The sequence below is a fragment of the Sorex fumeus genome, unplaced genomic scaffold, assembly GCF_029834395.1.
Source record: "Sorex fumeus unplaced genomic scaffold, SorFum_2.1 ptg000037l, whole genome shotgun sequence".
NCBI classification, from domain to species: domain Eukaryota; kingdom Metazoa; phylum Chordata; class Mammalia; order Eulipotyphla; family Soricidae; genus Sorex; species Sorex fumeus.
This window is the reverse complement of record NW_026606094.1, coordinates 27,219,411-27,240,094: the sequence shown is the minus strand read 5'-3', so window position 1 is coordinate 27,240,094 and position 20,684 is coordinate 27,219,411. Positions and strand designations below refer to the sequence as shown.

Genomic DNA, 20,684 nt, shown 5'->3' with positions numbered 1-20,684 from the left:
GTCAATGGACTTTTGCTCTTAGAAATAAACTTTAAGAATGGAAGTTTATCATTGTATGACTAAAACCAATATGAACAGCTTTGTAATGGGCTATCCCATAGTGATTCAATAAAAAAATAAAATAAAATAATGGAAGTTTCTGTAGTGAATCTTTGTTTTCTTGAGGGGGTTTAAAACATAGGAAATACGAGGTAAAAAATTATAAATCATAAAGTTACTACCAAAAATTATCTAGCATAGTCATGTACTTACATTCCAAAAGACAGATACCTCATTGATTCATTTATTCACTGGTCAGAAAGACAAAATACTATAAACAACCAGCAAATCTGATGCACTGAGTAGTTTATGAATTTGTCACATCATTCAAGGTTAAAGAGAAAATGTTTAATGTACATAGGAAAGAGTAAAGAAAGGCTCAGTTTCTCAGACATTTTTAAATGAATGTATAATGCTCAGGCTTCCAGTTCCAAATTATACTACGTTTATCTGTCACTATCTGTCACTGTCACTGTCCTCCCATTGCTCGAGCAGACACCAGTAACGTCTCCATTGTGAAACTTGTTGTTACTGTTTTTGGCATATCAAATACGCCACAGGGGGCTTGCCAGGCTCGTAAATTTATATATTATTTGGTGATTTTATAGTCATATTTTATTCATTAGCATTAGCCGAATTACCTATGTTCTAGTATCTTTTAGAGGTTTCTATTTCATTTTTTAAAGTATTAATCACTGTGAGATACACAGTTAAAAAGTTATTCATATGGGGTTTCAGTCATATACTGTTTCAATACCTGTCTATTCACCATTGTACATTTCCTACCACAATATCCCTAGTTTCCCTCCCACACCCCTTCTCTCAGTTTGCCTCTATAGCAGACATTTTTCTCTTTCTCTTTCTCTGTCTCTCTTTCTCTCTCTCTCTCTCTCTCTCTCTCTCTCTCTCTCTCTCTCTCTCTCTCTCTCTCTCTCTCTCTCCTTTCGGGCATTATGGCTTGCAACACAGGTACTGAAAGATTCTCATGTATATCCCTTTACCAATTTTCAGCACACAGTTCTTGTCCAGAGTTATCATTTCAGTTATCCTTGCCATAGTGGTCCCTTTTTTGTCCAACTGCCTCTGCACATCCACCCCACTACTTTGTGGCAAGCTTCCAACCATGGACCAGTCCTCCTTGCACTTATTCTATTGTCTTTGGGTATTTGTCTCCTATTATGATTTTTTACATCTCACAGATGAGTGTAATCAGTCTATATCTGTTGGATTGACATAGACTGAGCTTCCTATTGGACCTCTTTGATTCCACAGAAACCAAAGATCTAGTGGGCCTTCTCTTGAGCTCTTGTCTTCAATGGTGCTGAGTGACCATTCTTAGTTTGAAACTCCTTTCCCTTCAGTTCCACAAAACCACTCATGATTCTCCTTCTTTTTCATCAGTTTTCCTTTAAAATCTTTTATGTGTTTTTCCCTTTAATATCTGAATAATGATCTGTTTTAGTTCTAGGCTTGCATTCTTGGTCCTAAGGTTCTCTTCCAACTTGATCTTACTTGCCGAATTTTAACTATTTGACATTTTATGATGGCGTCTCCCTGGGAATCCACACTTGTGATCTCTGACTTCTTGTATCCAAATGCAATCTTCAGGATTGGAGCGGCAGTACAGTGGGTTGGGCACTTGCCTTGCATGCAGCTGAGCTGGATTTGATCCTAACACCACATATGGTCTCCTGGGCATCACCAAGAGTGATTGGTGAGTGTAAAGCCAGGAGTAAGTCCTTAGAACCATGAGGTGTGGCTGGGGGAAAAAATGCAATCTGCGAGAAAAATTTCCTTGACTGGTCTCACTGACTGTCTAGTCTACCGTCCATTAGTAGAAAATATGCCAGACTCCCAATATGCAGACTTTTTCTGATTCACCAGTTTTCTTTAATTTCTCAGTTAACCAATAAACTCTACTTGAGCATCTCCTGGACTCTTCTTTACACCCCTGCTTCCACTGCCTTCATCTCTCTTTCACTCTTCCCTTTGACTATTCAAAGCTTCCACATGATCTCCACTCTTCCACTTTTAAAAAGTATTAAGATTTTTTTGTTTTTTTAAATTTTAGACACCATGTCATACAATACTGTTAATGATAGAGTTTCATGAATACCAACACCAAATCCTCTACCGCCACTTAGCAGCCAGGATCATTCTAAAATGCAGTGCTACTCATTCCTTTGCTTAAAAATCATCAACAATTTTTAAATTTAATTGCCATGAACTATACTTACAAAGTTGTCATGTTTGAGTTTCAGTCATACAATGATTGAACACCCACCTCTCCACCAGTGCACATTTTCTACCACCAATGTTCCCAGTATCCCACCCCACACACCCCCATTCCACCCCTCCCCCTGCCACTATGACAGACAATTTCCCTCATACTTGCTCTATACTCGTGGGCATTATGGTTTGCAATAAAATGAGAGGTCATCATGTTTTGTCCTTTATCTACTTTCAGCACACATCTCCCATCCTAATTATCCCTCCAACTACCATTTACTTAGTGATCCCTTCTCTATCCCAACTGCCTTATTCCCCAGCTCATAAAGCAGACTTCCAACTGTGGAGCAGTCTTTCTGGCCCTTGTCTCTATTATCCTTGGGTGTCAGTCTCATGTTATGATATTTTATATTCCACAAATAAGTGAAGTCATTCTATGTCTGTCTCTCTCTTTCTGATTCATTTTACTTAGCTTGATACTCTCCATGACCATCCACTTATAAGCAAACTTCATGACTTCATCTTTTTTAACATCTGCATAATATTCCATTGTGTAGATGTACCAAAGTTGCTTTAACCAGTCATCTATTCTTGGGTACTTGTGTTGTTTCCAGATTCTGGCTATTGTGAACATGCTGCAATGAACATACAGCTGCAGATGTCATTTCTACCGTGGTTTTTTGCACCTTAGGGTTATATTCCCAGAAGTGGTATTGTGGGGTCATATGGAAGCTCAATTTCTAGTTTTTTAAGGAATGCCCATATTTGTTTTCCAAAAAGGTTGGACAAGTTGACATTCCCACCAACAATGAAAGAGAGTCCCTTTTTCTCCACATCCATGCCAGAACTGCTTGTTCTGGTTCTTTTTGATGTGTGCCAGTCTCTGTGGTGTGAAATGATACGTCATTGCTGTTTTGATTTGCATCTCCCTGATGATTAGCAATGTACAGCATTTTTTCATGTGCCTTTGGCTTTTTGTATTTCTTCTCTGAGGAAGATTTTGTTCATTTCTTCTCCCCATTTTTGAATGGGGTTGGAGTTTTTATTTTTGTAAATTTCTGCCAGCATCTTATATATCCTAAATATTAACCCCTTATATGATGGGTATTGGGCAAATATTCTTTCCCATTCCATGGGCTGTCATTTTTTTTGCAGGAAACTGTCCGGTTTTCCCAGCACCACTTGTTGAAGAGGCTTTCCTTGTTCTACTTCACATTTCTTGCTTTTTTTATCAAAGATTAAGTGATCATATATTTGAGAGTCTGTGACAGAATACTTAACTCTGTTCCCATTGGTCTGCAGGCCTATTTCTAATCCAATACCATACTGTTTTAATTACTACTGCTTTGTAGCAAATCTTGAAGTTGGGGAAGGTGATGCCATACATCTTCTTTCTCCCAAGGAGTGGTTTAACTATTCATGGGGGCTTATTGTTCATGAACATAAATTTCATGGGATGTGAATTTCAGGACATCATCAAATATTTATAACAATGATCACTGTACACTGTATCACTGTCCTCCCATTTTTCATCAATTTGCTCGAGCGGCCCAGTAACATCTCCATTTTGAGACTTGTTGTTACTGTGTTTGGCATATTGAATACATCACGGGTAGCTTGGCAGACTTTGCCGTGGGGGCGAGATACTTTCGGTAGCTTGCCGGGCTCTCCGAGAGGGGTGGAGTAATCGAACCCAGCTCGGCCGGGCTGGTTGTGCGCATAACAATGATAAAAAGGTAAAGGTAAAGGCCCTCCCATTGATCGTCGATTTGCTCGAGTGGGCCCAGTAACATCTCCATTGGAGACTTTGTTGTTACTGTGTTTGGCATATCGAATACTCTCGGTAGCTTGCCGGGCTCTCCGAGAGGGGCGGAGGAATTGAACTCGGGTCGGCCATGTTGGCCGCTTGTAAGGCGAACGCCCTACTGCTGTGCTATCGCTCCAGCCATAACAATGATAAATCATAAAAATCCATGAATCATTTTCAATGTGTATTTTTAAAATATGCATCTCAAATATATTTCAAATAAATATTATATGGGCTGGAGTGATAGCACAGTGGTAGGGCATTTGCCTTGTGCACTGCTGGCTGTGATGTATTCGATATGCCAAACACAGTAACAACAAGTCTCACAATAGAGCCATTACTGGGCCCACTTGAGTAAATCGATGAACAACAGGAAAACAGTGACAGTGACATTATATATTTCTGTGTACCTGTCTGTAAATGTGCAAAAGTATATAGTAATATAGGAACTATACTGATACAAAATATTCAGTGTCTATATATGCATGTCTCTTGAAGTGGTAATTCAGTGGATCTGGTGCAGGACTGTGGCATCACTGTGGTGAAAGCACATTTCTTGGAAACTCTAATACACAGCCTCCTTTTCATGGACCCCAATTCCTCTCCTGGATAACTTTAATCACATTTTTATCTCACATTCTGATTCAGGAGATCTAGGATACATATCTTTCACATTTCTGATTCATAAAGCAGTTTCCAAGGCTTGATGTTCATTGGCAGTAATGGGACAATTGCAAGATAATGCAAGTATTATAAAAACCAGAGCTGGTTGTAAAGTCATTAAGATTTCTGTAGCTACATTTTAAAGAATTCCTTTGTAATTGTTCACACTAGAATTCAGTGTACTACTTCCCTTAATTTCATGTTCAGTGCTATTTCTGTAGAGTACTAGACAAAATAATTCCTCACCCTACTTGGTATTTATACCTTTGAAATATTTATAGACTGCTTTTATATCCTCACTTAGTCATCACTTAACTAAGCAGTATGCATTTTGCTTCCACACTATTAATTTAGGAATTCTTTTCTTCCTAAGGTGATAATTTTTCCTGACTTCTTACATTCTTTTACATACTTCTTATATTTAGTTTTTCTGATTCAAATAACTAGATTGTGAGCCCATTGAGGATAGCAATTGTGTATTCAAAAAGTAAAATATAAAAAACCACAATGCTTCCCCACCCTGGGAAGGCAGGGCAGGGGAGGCAAAGGAAGGAATGAGGGCCAAGCTGGTCGGTATTATTTGCAGTTTATTCCAGTCTCCTCTCCATTCTCCTCTGATTCTTCTTCTGCTTCTCTCTCTCTCTGAATCCCCCCTAGCCCAATTACAGCCTAATTTATATAAAAATCATACAGGGGGAGAATACAAGGGTGGGAGTAAACATTAACAAATCAACAAAGAGAGGTAAGGTCACTCCTCCAGGAGATTAACTCAAGGACAAAATTTCATCTAAGCATATTACTCCAGATTACCAGGAGATCCGCTCAAGTGTGGGATTCCATCCAGGATGTGTTGCTTTCTTCTTTCCTCAGCTAGTAATCTACTTAAATAGTTGTAGTAAATTTACTTCTAATATTTCTAGCAATGTCATTTTGAATGAACATAATAAGAGATATATCAAGCTTAAAGTTTGGTTCTTCCTGAGGACATCTCACTATATATTCCAGACCACAGTCCTCAGGCCAGGTTAGTCTTCCTAATCCCAGCAGGTTACTTGTCCAGTTGTTACTCTGTGGATCAGGACAGCACTTGTCCATGACCATGCTCTTAACTTATAGTTAAGTATTGTAGCGCTTTAGCCTGGTTCATTTTGATGCCAAGGTAGCTCACAGCTTGCCCAGAGTCCATTCAGTCCCTCGTTGGGACCCTGCTTTTGGGGTGCTAAGACTAAGGGCAACTGAGGCTTAGGTCGAGGAAGCAGATGTCTGGAAGTGAGTATTATTTGGAGTCAATTAACTCCCAAGTTATAAAAGCATAATATTAACTGTCTACCTGTGTCTAGGACTGGAGTGATAGTACAGTGGTAGGGCGTTTGCCTTGTACGCGGCTGGCCCAACCAAGCCGGGTTTGATTCCTCCACCCCTCTTGGAGAGCCCGGCAAGCTACCGAGAGTATCTCACCCGCACAGCAAAGCCTGGCAAGCTATCCGTGATGTATTCAATATCCCAAACACAGTAACAAGAAGTCTCACAGTGGAGACGTTACTGGGTCCACTCGAACAAATTGATGAACAATGGGAGGATTACAGTGCTACAGTGCTACCTGTGTCTACACAATAAAAGGACATTGCTTTAAAGTAAACTATGCAAAAGACATTAGGAGAGGAGAAAGGCAATATATAACTTACAAGTTCAGTGTCCTTAAAAGGATCTGACCTTACAAGTTAACAGAGTCTATTAGGGGGAAAAGGTGATAGACCAGTTGGGGAAGAGAGCACAGAGAAGAGTTCACAGATAAACACAGAGGAATGGGAGTGACTTGGGAGCACCATTATGGATATAACCCGATAAACCTAAGCTCCCTGTGGCAAGGGAGAAAGGACAAACCAATGTTATCCTACAAGCAATTGTGATTTATAAGAGTTAAGTTTCATTGTTACTCCTCCCATGTTTTACTCAGACATAAAATACAGAGATGGCAGGGAGGAAGAATTCCTTCCAAGATTTTAGGAACAGTGAACTCTGACTTACCATCTTGCAACCCTTTGTTGTCCCATAACCTATATCTTAGTCACTCATTACTGCTAGCACTTGTTGCTTCAGGTATTAGTATTACTCTCGTTGATCTAAAAACCACTTATTTGAGATGCACTATTCTTTGATAAGAATGAAAACTCAGGAGAAAATGTAATACTTTGTGTTATTTTATAGCTCTGGAAAAGGATTGCTCACACCGTATAATTTGATGACAATTTGCCAAAAACATAAATGATGCTTCTATCAAGCAGTATAAATTATTCTGAATCTGTATTATGAAAAGTTGTATTTGGCTACAACCCAATGAAATGTACCAAGTGTAATTTCTAAAATATTCAGAAATGTACCCTTCATTTGATTCTGTGCATGTCCATGTTATAGCTGGAAAATATTCATTAATTTTCTATTACTGAATGAAATAATCCAGAGCCTACTCTTTTAAAAGCCTTGATAATTTATAGACACCTTTACCACTAAAAGTTCCCCCAAGTGTCCAATTCTGTTCTAGATGCAGGTATAAGTGAAAAGGAATCTTTACCAGTCAAGGTACCTTGAGCTCAGCAACAATGGAATTCACAGAAAACCGAAATGTCAATGTGACTGGTCTTTAAGCGCATTAGGAAAGGGTGGGGGAGCAAATCACATATCAGGAAGGACTGCGTAAAGATCAGTCTAGCCTTTGAGAATAAAGGAGCATGGGGAAGCATGGACATCCAAAGAGACAAGAAAGAAGGAATACAGAAAGAAGCAAATATTAAAAGCAGCAGAGATCTAAAAAAAAAAAAAAGCTATGGAAACCATAGATTTGCTAAAGATGCTGGCATAGAAGCCATGAAAAGACAGAAGAGAAAATCAGTTGTGACAAGATGGGAAGCAGGTAGTATCAGCATACACTTTTGTCACCCCTGCCAGAGTCAGCTGTGTGTGTGCTCCTTAGCACAATTAGTGTAGCTCTGCCATCTGAATGGACTATCACTTACCTGTCAGTCATCCTTGATAAGCTGCATCATCTTCTGTAGACAGCCATGTATACCTTCACCTGCAGCTGCACTAAATGTAAATTATTCATAATCATAAAGAAGACCCAGACTCAAATTAAGACAAAATGACATTTTGTATTCTCTGTTTCAGATGGCACAGAGGAATATACCTTTTTACAAATGAGGAAAAATAATTGAGCAACGGCTTGAGAGATACTGTCCAGGGATAAAAACATTTGCCTTGCATTCTGACAAGACATTCTTGCTGACATTCTGGTTGTTCTTGCTGACCCCAGTTCAAAACCCCAGCACTGTATATGCTTCCACAAACACCATGGTGGTCACTCCCAAGCATAGCAATGGCCCCTGAGCACCATTAGAAATAGCACTCCTCAAAATAAAATGAGAAAAATATTTAGTATGGTGCGTCAAAGAAGGAGAACACAGTGGAAATGCATCATTTCTAATGAAACTGGGGAAAATTTGACCCCAAGGTACAATAAATAAAGATGAAAAATAGATGGTATGAAAAGACAATGAAGTCAGTTTGGGCCAATTTATGTATCTTTACTGTTTCAACCAGCTCAGGTGCTTGAGGTATTTTGTCTTTAATATCCGTAATTTCATCTCCAGAGCAATTTGAAAATATTTCCGCAGGTACAAATTCCCAGAACATTTCAAAAAGTATGATAAATAATTGTCTCCTTCTCAATATCAATTCAAGTTGTAATTCCGTCAGAGGATTTACTCAGAAAGTGTAACTTTTGATCTCTGGTTACTTACATATTTCCCCCTTGGAAATCAGCTTCAAGTACTTTTTATTTTAGTTTTTTATATTGATTTATTTGTTTATTTCACCTTTACATTCACCTTTACAGATGTATGCAGTTACCAAATTAAGTTTGCATTTACATCAACACTTTCAATAATTTATTTATTTATTTATTTTGCTTTTTGGGTCACACCCAGCGATGTACAGGGGTTACTTCTGGCTCTGCACTCAGGAATTACCCCTGGAGGTGCTCAGGTGACCATATGGGATGCTGGGAATTGAACCCGGGTCGGCTGCGTGCAAGACAAACACACTACCCGCTGTGCTATCACTTTAGCCCCTCAAGCTAATACATTTATAATAGGTCACACCAAAAAGTACTAAAGAAGCCCTTAAAGGGCAGTAATACTTGTCTTACAGGGTCATTAATTTCATCCTAATATTTTCCTGTTATCTTTGAAAATTAAAATTTTAGACCATTTAATCCCCCAATTCCAGTCAACTCCTAGCCTTTGTTTTAAGGTTGCAGAGATGCTATGCCACTCAGGATATGAGGCTAACAAGGAATTTTAACTGTTGAACCCTTGCAGCTTCTTTAATGAGCCTGGCTGATCTTTAACCCAAGAAATTGATGGTCCATCTGTTCAAGAGGAGCTTGACTCCTGAAAATGGTTGGCTTGCATCACAGAATGCATTTCAACATACATCTTCCATCTGGTCACTGCTGCTTGCTAATCTAAAAAGAGACTTGGGGATGTGGGAGAGAGTGACATTTCCAGTTAACAGTAATTATTTCTAAAAGCTCTCAGCTTCTTTTCTCATTTCCTCCTCCTTCTGACACTTCCATTTTCCATAGAGAACGTTTAGAAAATGAGGTTATCAGCAGAATCTCTAGACTATTTATAAGAAAGATACTCTCTTGTTGAATTTCCTACTAGGCAGCCTTAGTTTTGCTTGTTGTTTATTTGTTTCTAACCCTCCTACTCAATTGTGTGTACCAGCCCCAATTATTAATCATCCTAGTTACATTCCCGCATCTGAAGAATTGTGTGATGAATCAAGCTGATCTCAGAAAGCCTACATGTGAAACATCCATCCTCTCTCGCTGTTTTATATCCTGATGATTGACAAAAATTGTGTATATAGGTCCAAAGAGATAGTACAGCAGGTAGGGCATTTGCCTTGCATGATACCTAACTGTGTTTTATCCTATATGGCCACTGAGCACCGCCAAGAGTGATCCCTGAGCACAGAACTACCAAACCCTTAGCATTGCTTGATGTGTCCCCAAATTAAAAAAAGATTGTGCTTGTAAATCTATAATGCAACTGGATGTTTTTAGTAGCATGCATCAAATGGTTGGATTCTTTACTTCATGGGCTTGAACAATTTTGAAATTCAGATAACCATGTAGTGATAAAGGATTATTATAAACAGTACCACTTCTTTTGCTTTCCTAAATTATGACAACACTTTAAAAGTGTGCTACGGCCATCTTACAGCACACAGCAACAAAGAAGAAAACTGGCTGGGGGGGCCCACAGCTCCCGGAGAATGCTCCAGGTCCCAAACAGAGCCAATATCACCGGGAGGTCCCAGATGGGGTAGGTACTGCATCCTGCCTTCTCCAGATGGATCCCCAATGACCATGAGCCTGCAAGCGGGCACCAGGACATTCTTTCCAAACCGCAGGGCCACGTAGCAGCCACACGACATCTCCTTATATACAAAGTGATCAATGGAAAGTAAATCATCCAACGTTTCTCCCTGAAAATCAAACTTAACTCCCTGAAAATCAAACCACAACAACCAAAAGGAGAGAGAGAACAGAGGGGAATGCCCTGCCACAGAGGCAGGGTGGGATGGGGGATGGGGGTGGGAGGGATTCTGGGATCCGTGGTGGTGGGAAATGGGCACTGGTGGAGGGATGGGTATTCGAAAGAAATTAATTAACACACAAGCACAAGCATCCTGTTGGTTCGTCGATTCCCTCGAGCAGGCACCAGTAAGGTCTCCTTCATCCTAGCCCTGAGATTTTAAAGAGCAATTTCAATGCTCTTTCAGGATTAGAAGAATGAGACCCATCATTGTTACTGGTATTTGGCATATTGAATACGACACGGAAGTTTGCCAGACTCTACCGTGCAGGCAGGATGCTTTTGGTAGCCTGCCAGGTTCTCCAAAGGAAAAAAAAAAAGATAATAAGATGTCGCGCAGCCCCGCTTCCGGGAGCTGGATTTTATAGTCTCTGCGTCTTTGCCGTTGATGGGATCAACCTGGCACTGGCAGCAGCTGGTGGGTATGACTGACGCCTACCTACTGGAAGATGGGGATCTGGTTGGAGAAGTCCCAGTCCCAATCCGAGTAGGCTTGGAGACCTCAGCCCCGGGACCCGCATGCCTGGGTTCCTCTGCCAGTTCTTTCATGCATGAGTCCCGTCTGGATGTGTGGAGAGTGGTTCCAGCATGGCCATGGCTGTCTCCGGAGGTCCTCAGCTGCTGGGGCTCTGCTCAGGGCAGGGAGGGGGGAGAGAAACTCAACCCTCCCCCCTCCAAGGGGCCCCGGTGAGGACAGCCAGGCGCGGGGGCATTTAATTAATTTTAAAAAGGAAATGTACAAACTATGAACATGTATGCAATAAATAAATAAAGTGTGCTATGGATTTATAATAGAATATTGTTCAAACTTTAGAATATAGGCCAGGGAGATAATTCAAGGATAAGGTGCATGCCTTTTATGTAGTCAGCCATGGTTCAATCCCCAGCCTCACAAATGCATGTGTGTGCTCAACAGAGCCAGTAGTAACCCCTAAGCACTGTTCAGTTAAGCAATATGAATAAATCCTGATTGTGGTGATCAGTTTACAGTGTGCATATCTGTATCAGAACAATAGTTTGCACATATTAACTCTGTGTAATTTCCATGTGTTTTTGTCAGTTACACCTTAATAAAGTTAGGGGAGAGAGAGGAGAGATAACTCTTCCATTTGTCTCTACTGCAAAGGATTGGGGGAAATTTGAGTTGAAAACCGTGGCCTATGATAATTTATGTACAGTCCTGCTATAAACTGAAAATGATTCTTTGCAACTAAGGTTTTCCACTAAGGTGAAAGCTATTCTAAAGCCTTTAGAAGACTTAGGCATTGTCTGACCATCTCAACAGATTAAGTCATTGTGAGTGGAAGTCAAGAGACAATTTCTTCCACAAGAAAAAATCTGAGCCCTGCTAGAGAAAACAAAACTGAACTCCAGGTTTTGGTTCATTGGTAATTAGTGATGAATTCTGCCACAAAACCCTTACTTACCATGCTCTGTTGTATCAATTAAATCTTGACTGTATAGCCAATGCTGAATTTTAATCAAAAATAATACTTTCTATTCAACACTGGCTCTTTTAAATCTGAACACTGATAGCTAACAGGGGAGCTGGTGAGAAATGTGCTCTTAGATCAAAGCTCAGAAAGCCTAGCTGTAAGGTCCCAAGGTGCTAAAAATACACTGACACATAGGGATGAGTGTCACCCAACCTCAGGAAGCTGAAGTACACATGCTGATGCTCAATTTTGAAAATTCTGCTTTTAGATGTCTTAGGTTACCACAAATGTTTGTCTTTGAACACAGAGCCTGGCATATGTTAATTATTGGGAGTGGAGGCTTGGGAAGTCTCCCTCTAAAGCTGGAGAAAACAAACAAACAAGCAAACAGTGCTTCTTTTAGGACCATCCCCCCTCCAAAGAAAATTCAGCCCTTCCAACACCTTGGTTTTAGCCCAGTGAAATATTGTCAGACTGTGACTTATAGAAGAGTAAGGTGATAAATTTGTGTTGTTATAAGACTCTACATTTGTGGGTTTTTTAATGTCAGCTGTAGAAAACTAAGAGTAGAATTTCTGGTGGAAGTAATGAAATATCCAAATTCAAAGTCAATTCAACCACTCTATTCATAAGTAGACATTTATTGTCTTTCTATTTCATTCAAGACCCCTTTTCTACAAAGGTGAGATGCTATTGTTTATTATATGAAAACAATTCTTGAGTAAGTTTAATACATTTGTATAGGGCCTGATAGGTATCCCAAGAAGTGAACTAAAAGGGAAGAAGAGTTGTCTCTGGTTTAGGCACAACTTAATTACATGTAGACTTTGAATAGAAGGGCCTCCTAGGCAAAAAGAGGATTGTTCTGTTCTGGTAGAGACCTAAAAAAAAGACATTGGCTAAGAAGGTTAAGTCAGAAAAGAAAATAACATAGTTATGTTCAGATGGCCTCGAAATTTTATCAGTGATTACTAAATAATATAATCTGTACCATTGTCTTATTTCAGAATGAGGAAACAAGAATAATATAGTGAGTCTTTTCATAAAGCTGAATTTATTCCATTTAAATTACTTTCTTTCATCATCAGATTTTGTATTTGTTAAAGAGTATTAAAATTCCCTTTAACAAAATAATTGTAGTGTAGTTATAGGTGTTGTTGCTGCTGAAATATTCTTACTTGGCAGAGTAGAAAACTGTCAAAATTATGTTGGTTTTTGTTGTGTGGGGTAGAGAGAGGAGAGGGTCCCAGTTCCATAAAATGTAGATGTCTGTAAGGCAGTGTTGTATACCAAAGGATGAGTTGGGTGGACAGGGAGAGATAAAAGGAGATAATGAGACACAGCTGAGAGTTATTTGTTTTTGAATGCTGACTATCTTACAAGGAGTTTGGGCTTTAATCTCTTTATAATAGAGTTTATGGTTATATTTGAAATTCATTCAGTGATGTTCAATGTCGTTTCTTAGGTATTGTGTAAGATGTGGGGAAATGATGTGCTATTAAATGAGAATGAGATTATAACCTAATTTACCTGCCTGAAGTGATAGTTCATGTAGGAATGTGATTTATAAGAAAGAGAGAAAGAAAGAAAGAAAGAAAGAAAGAAAGAAAGAAAGGAGGGAGGGAGGGAGGGAGAGAGAAGAAAAAGAGAGAGAAAGAGGAAGGAAGGAAGGAAGGAAGGAAGGAAGGAAGGAAGGAAGGAAGGAAGGAAGGAAGGAAGGAAGGAGAGAAAGTTGTATTTTTTAAATTTAGGAAGTAGAATTAAAAATATAATTTGCATGGGAAAGGAAATTGAAAAGTAGTTCTAAATCAGATTTAATCCTACTCCCAGGATATATGGACCTTTGTCAAGTAGGTACTTACTGTGTTTTCTGGGGATGGAGTTAGACTAGTATTTAGTGGTTAGAGTCTACTCCATAACGTACAGAACTGCCCCGACAACAAAGATTTGTCAGGTGTCAAATGCCAGTAATCTCAAGGCTGGAAATAGCTCCACAGGAAAGTTAGTATCAATATAAAAAGAGTAAGCTGCTATGTCTTCTGGGAAGAAATGAAAATTTACCAATAATGTTCTATGTATTATTCTCACTTGCAGTAAACTCTATCTAAACATCACAACGAATTTTAATTATTATCTCCCTCTTGTAGATGAGAAACTGAGGTGAGGGATAATTGTTATCGCCTGTCTCAATGGCCAGGATCAGACTTGAACTAGTTCTGTTTTATTTAATCACTCACCAAGACCAGTAGTTACGATTGTTCCACTTCTGTCCATTCCCACTACCACTATCTCACTATCTCAGTTGAAAGCCATCATTATCTGTTGCCTGGGTTACTGACTGCAACAACTTCCTGCCGGCTTCCTCTCATCTTTCTCCAAACTACACTAAAGGAGTTTTCTAAAGAGAACTTCTGGCCTTTTGACTTCCCTGTTTAAAATCCTGTGGTGAGGAGTCACTATCAGTTTCTACTTCACCAAACCTGTGCTTATTTTCCTCTACATACACACAAATTCTGTTTCACTAAGCCCATCTTTATTTTATGTGTGAATGTGCAGGTGTGTGCACATACACACACACACACACATACACAAACACACACCTGTAAATCTTGCCCGAGTTCTGTCAGAACGCATTTCCACAGGAGGCACTTCTCTCACCTGCAAGCTGAGACAGGTGTGCTTCCCACGTACTTTTCTGCCACCTGTGCATAACTCATCATTACCTTTCCCAACACATTGTATTACTGGTTGATTTAGTGGTTCTTCATTTCTTCCACTAAAATGTGAAAACTTGAGAGTGAGGACAGCGTGATAGCATAAGTATCACCAGTACTAGGCACATAGTAGTTCCAAAGGATATGTGCAAATAAATAAATAAATGTCTCCCATTTTGTTCTCTATAAACAGGTTCAGTATCTCCCAGACATAAGACCATCTACAAAGCTATTTCCCCCATAAGTGCAAAATAATAATATTTTGTCCATGGGAAATCAAAAGGGAGATTTGAAATACAAATATATATATATACTACATATATATCACTTGATCACTTGACATCCCATTACTCATTGATTTGCTTGAGCGGGCGCCAGTAATGTCTCCATTCGTCCCTGTCACATGCTAGTGTAGTCCAATGACATCTGCTCGTTCTAGGAACACGAAGAGCCTCAAAGTGATTATTCAGGGTCTTGACCATCTCGTAGGTGGGTGGCCAAGCAATCTTTTGATATCTTATGGAATCCAGTTGGTAATGGCTCTAGTCCAGAGGTCATCTCCAAATCTCGTTATGAGTCCAGCCCATCTAATTTTCGATGCCTTGGCAAACGAGATAGCGTCCCTGATTCTTGACCGTCGATGGAGGTCAGAACCCTGGATTCCTTTCTCATTTGAGTGAAGTGTGATACTCCAAGCAGGGCTCTTTCAATTCCTCTTTGGGAGACCCGAATAGCATTCTCATCCTGTTTTCGTAGGGCCTAGGTCTCTGAGGCATATGTTAATGCAGGAAGAACAGTGAATTCAAAGAGACGTGCCCAGAGCCGGAGGTTCTTCATCCTCTTAGCTATTTTTCCAACACTCTTGAAGGCGTTCCAAGTCTCTCTCTTCCTCCTGTTCAATTCAGGTGTCAGGTCATTCATCATGTTGACTTCTCGACCTAGGTACACGTAACTGTTGTATTCAGAGATGTTTGTTCCATTGAGAGTGAATGGAATGTCAGGAATGAGATGGTTTCTCATAAACATTGTCTTCATGAGATTCAGCTGTAGTCCGACCTTTACACATTCACGGTTGAAGCCGGCCAGCATTTGTGCTGCTTGACTAATGTTGGATGTTATTAGAACGATGTCATCAACAAAGCGGAGGTGGTGTAGTTGCCAATCGTCTATCTTCACTCACATTCCTTCCCATTCCAGTCGTCGCATGATGTTCTCGAGGGTGGTACTGAAGAGTTTTGGTGAAATGGTATTATCCTGCCGAACGCCTCTCTTGACATGCATGATCACTTCTTTGTAGAATGGTAAAATCCTGGTAGTGAATCCGTAATACAGCTCACGAAGAATCCTGATGTATTGAGTTTGAACGCCCTGTTTGGCTAGGGCTTCGATGACTGCTTCCAACATCTTTGATTCAACAGAATCAAGGGCCTTCTTTAAATCAATGAACGTTAGACAGAGTGGCATCTTGAACTCCTGAGAAACCTCAATGACGTTGGTTATCGTGTGGATATGGTCGATCATGCTAAATCCTTTGCGGAACCCAGCTTGCTTACATGGTTTTCCTTCATCTAGTGTTCTGCGGCCATACCACCCTGAACGCTCCCGATCTCGTCTGATCTCGGAAGCTAAGCAGGGTCGGGCCTGGTTAGTATTTGGATGGGAGACCGCCTGGGAATACCAGGTGCTGTAGGCCTTTGGGCTGGAGCAATAGCACAGCGGGTAGGGCGTCTGCCTTGCATGCAGCCAACATGGCCGACCCGAGTTCGATTCCTCCGCCCCTCTCGGAGAGCCCAGCAAGCTACCGAGAGTATTCGATATGCCAGACACAGTAACAACAAAGTCTCCAATGGAGACGTTACTGAGCCCGCTCGAGCAAATCGATGATCAACGGGAGGGCCTTTACTTACTTACTTTACTTAGTGTTCTGCCAATCCTATTCAGGATGACTCGAATGAACAGCTTGTAGATGAGAGACAATAGGCAGATCGGGCGATAGTTGCCAGTGTCATGGATATCTCCCTTTTTGTATAGTAGTACAGTCCTGCTGGTTTTCCATTGGGATGGAACCTTGCATTCAGACAGGTAGTGTGTGAAGAGCCAAGCCAGTGCATTGATGAGTACCGACAGCAGATTCTTCAGGTTTTCAGGTCTGACCTTGTCTGGACCAGGTGCTGTTTGCTTCTTTACCAATGAAATGGCATGTCAGATTTCTGAATGGAGAACTTTGGGAACAACATATCCATCAGAGTAGAAGTCATGGTAATCTTCTCCATTGCCCTTCTGTAAGATGTGATAGATCCATCAGGACGTCAGAGGGCAGTCATCTTGGTCTTGTAGTTGGTGAAGGACAGGCAGGCATTGTGAATCCTTTTCCCACCTTCTGCCACATCTGCCAGCACTGCTGCTCCTCTCTCATTGAGGTCTTCCTTTATCACTTCTCTGCACTGCTTTGCAAGCTCCAGTGTTCGCTTGTGGTTGCCTGAGGCTTGCGCCAAGCCACGTTGGCAAATGAGCTCGAGAGTTTCCAAAGACAGGCGTCTTTTTGTGGCTATCTCTCTCGGCGTTCTTCGCACAATCATGGAAGTGCTGAACCAGTCAATTATATTCCTCATCAATGTTGTCAATGATGTTGCCGCAATAGTGCCAAAGAGCTCTCAGTTGGTGGTCATTCTGGAAGTTAACTTTGCAGCCCTTCCTCCCCGCTCCATGAAGTAGAATTTTGCACGAAGAAGATGGTGGTCTGATCCCATTTGGAATTTTGGTACAACAGCGACATCGGTAAGGCAAAACCATCGATTGAATATGATGTGGTCAATTTCATTGTGGAACCATCCACCGGAAGACTCCCAAGTCCAACATTTAGATTCGGCCTTCTGGAACTGTGAGTTACCAAGGATGGTCTTGGTCGACATGATGAACTCAGACAGTCTCTCACCCTGTTCGTTCCACTCTAGGCCATAGGTCCTGATGCGGAGTTCTTCGGCTGATCTTCTCTGTCCTATCTTGGCATTAAAATCATTGACAATGATCTTTAGAAGGTGTGGTCTTCTTTATAGAACTTCTGCAGCTCCATGTAGAACTTCTCAATTTCTCCTTCATCATAACTGGATGTTGGTGCATCGACAACAAAGATAGAAACTGCCGGCAGTGAGCCACATCTATTCAAGTGTAATCGTCTGATTCGAGTTGTTAGGCATTCGAATGAATGCTCGTGGCCAAATTTGTGTTTACAAGGACACCGACACCTCCGATGCCTCTTTTGTCGCATGTTCCGAGGAACAGTTCTTCTCCAGTGCCGAAAACGGTGTGATGTGATTGATACCTTCTTGTCTCGGTCAGACCAATGATGCCATACTTGATCTTTCTTTCTTGTACCATCGGGTCCTCAATGGATGCATCCAATGCTAGCATATGTGCATTGAAAGTACAGACAGTCATTTTTGTCTTTCTTTGTTGTGGTAGCCTAGTTCGGCCTTGAGATTTTATCAGCCTCTCCTTCCTCATCCTTCTTAACACTGCCGTATTGGTGGCTCTTTCAGGGTCAGGGGAATGAGACCTATTGTATTTACTGGTTTTGGCATATTGAATACACCACAGATAGCTTCCCAAGCTCTGCCGTGTGGGTGGGATAATCTTGGTAGCTTGTCAGGTTCTCCGAGAGGGATAGAGGCTTTTAGGGCGGCCTCTAATCACCCTTGAAGGTGTTCTCATGGTTCAAATCATATTTGAACCCTATCAAATATGGTATAGCAATCCCGGAAGATGGGTATTAAATGTCTTATGATGTGTCCTGGAAAGTGTCCTGGAGTGTGGCAGCGGCTGGGTAGTGGAGGTAGTAGAGGTAGTGGAGGTCTGTTGGTGAGGTATTTATCTGGTATTGGTAGGGTGGTTCTTCTGTGTGTAATTCCTGGGTCACCAGTGGTTGGTGAAAGCAGACTATATATATATATATATATATATAGTCTATATGGCTTGTTGAGAGATTGGCAATGTGGGATGATGGATAGGATGTTAGAGAAAACTATTTTAATTTCTGCCAAAGGCTACTTTGATATTTATAACATCAATTTGTGGTCTGGAGCAATAGCATAGCGGGTAGGGCATTTGCCTTGTATGCTGCTGACCAGGCCAATCAGAGTTCAACTCCTCCACCCCTCTCAGAGAGCCCAGGAAGCTACCGAGAGTCTCTCCCACACGGCAAAGCCTGGCAAGCCACCTGTGATGTATCCAATATGCCAAACACAGTAAGAAAAAGTCTCACAATGGAGGCGTTACTGGGCCAACTCAAGCAAATCAATGAACAACGGGAGGACAGTGAAAGTGCAGTGCTATTTGTGGGTCATATAATATAGTAGATGGGCCACAAGCTGCTGATGAGAAGCACACAGTACTATCATGCCCCAGTGCGAGACATTCCCCACCCCTTCACCTAGTCCTTATAACGGGACTTCCTAATACCCTCACAAGGAAGAGAAAATATCACACCCAAGGAACATCAACACTTGTAGGTCCTTAAAGGAGAAGCCTGGATGAAAAAGCAGAATTAGAATCAGGGAGAAAATATGTCCTGTGAAAGGGAGGAAAGAACTGTTTGAACAAAGACACGGTCCTCCGTGACCTCATGCATCTGTGGTATGCAGAGTTAAAAACTACTGAATGGATAATGTGGCTGTCGAATGAGGACCCTTGACCTTTGATTGCAAAACTGAGATTACCAAACCGTGGGGGGAGGCAAGTGGGAAGAGGGAAGAGGTGGAATAAACATGGACATAAGGACAGTGGAAGGTCTTGGAAAGTTTGGTAGCAGTGAAGCAGTAGGTACAGCAAAACCAGGAAACTCAACACTGTTGAGACCAGATTACCTAAACTACAATTGGAACAAAAATAAAAAGAAACAGTGCTCTTAGTATAGTGCTGCAGGGAGACAGCAAGATACTGGAGCAGAAGTCAGTGTTTCATAGAGCATTCCTACTAATAGGCAGAAACACCAGGCGTGCGAACAGACGCTGAACTGAGCAGAGGTGACTGCTAAAGAAGGGAGGTGCCTTGGTGCTGTTCATTTGGTTTGGGGCTTGGGGCCACACACACCGTGCTCAGAGGCTACAACTGACTCTCTGGTGTTCAGGATTGAACTAGGTGGAGTACAGGTGTCTTAAGTCCTGTCTTATGTTTCTAGCACTTATTTGTATTTTAAGTGAAAGCTTTAAAATATAAGTTTATTTTGAACATTTCTTTTTACCCCTCCCTTTACTATCACTGCTGTAGTTTAGGGGTTGCACACTTTAGTTGTGGTTCTTGCACACACCTGATTGTAGTCGTGTCTGAGGTAACAAATTCTGCATACCTGCTCAGCATATATGGTGGTCCAGGGGATTGAATTCTTAACCACCTGTCTGTGAAGGAGGTGCTCTAACTCTGAGCTACCGTCAGGTCCCTGTCTTGTTTTTTTGAGATTCTAGTTCTAGAAGCTGTTGAAAACTGTTTTTTTTTTCTTTTGGGTCACGGCTTCTCCTCCCAGATGGGAGTATAAAATGAGGCCCCCATAAATATGCCACCGGACTCTATGCCAGGCTGTTTTCACTCGGGACGCCCCAGAGGGGGGAAGGGTGAGAGCCCTCCCCGCCCCAAGGGACCCAGCCCTGGCAGCCGGACCTCTACTACCCAGCCGCTGCTATGCTCCAGGCTGCTTTCCGGACATATCAAAAGACACTTCCTACCCATTTTCCATAATTAGCACACCATGTTTGATGGAGTTCAGACAGTAGGCAACAAATCACTGTCACTGTCCTCCCGTTGTTCACCGGTTTGCTCTAGCAGGCCCAGTAACATTGTGAGACTTGTTACTGTGTTTGGCATATCGAATATTCCACGGGTAGCTCGGCAACAAATAATAGAGAGAAATATATAGATATGCCTCTTGGAGGGCCCGGCAAGCTACTGAGAGTATCCCGCCTGCACAGGCAAAGTCTGGCAAGTTCCCCGTGGCATATTCGATACGCCAAAACCAGTAACGATAACAGGTCTCATTCCCCTGACCCTGAAAGAGTGTCTAATCACTGGGAAAGATGAGTAAGGAGAGGCTGCTAAAATCTCAGGGCTGGGACAAATAGAGACATTACTGGCACCTGCTCGA

The 20,684-nt window shown here is 41.3% G+C and overlaps 1 protein-coding gene and 1 non-coding gene across 4 annotated transcripts in view; both read left to right on the top strand.

The window, feature by feature from the left end:
* Nucleotides 1–20,684, top strand: part of LHFPL3 (LHFPL tetraspan subfamily member 3) — a 609,123-nt gene that overhangs the window by 236,711 nt on the left and 351,728 nt on the right. The gene's annotated exons all lie outside the window — the stretch shown is intronic.
* LOC130027921 (5S ribosomal RNA) lies at nucleotides 16,126–16,244 on the top strand. The gene has a single exon (XR_008793125.1). It is a non-coding gene; the product is annotated as a 5S ribosomal RNA (ribosomal RNA).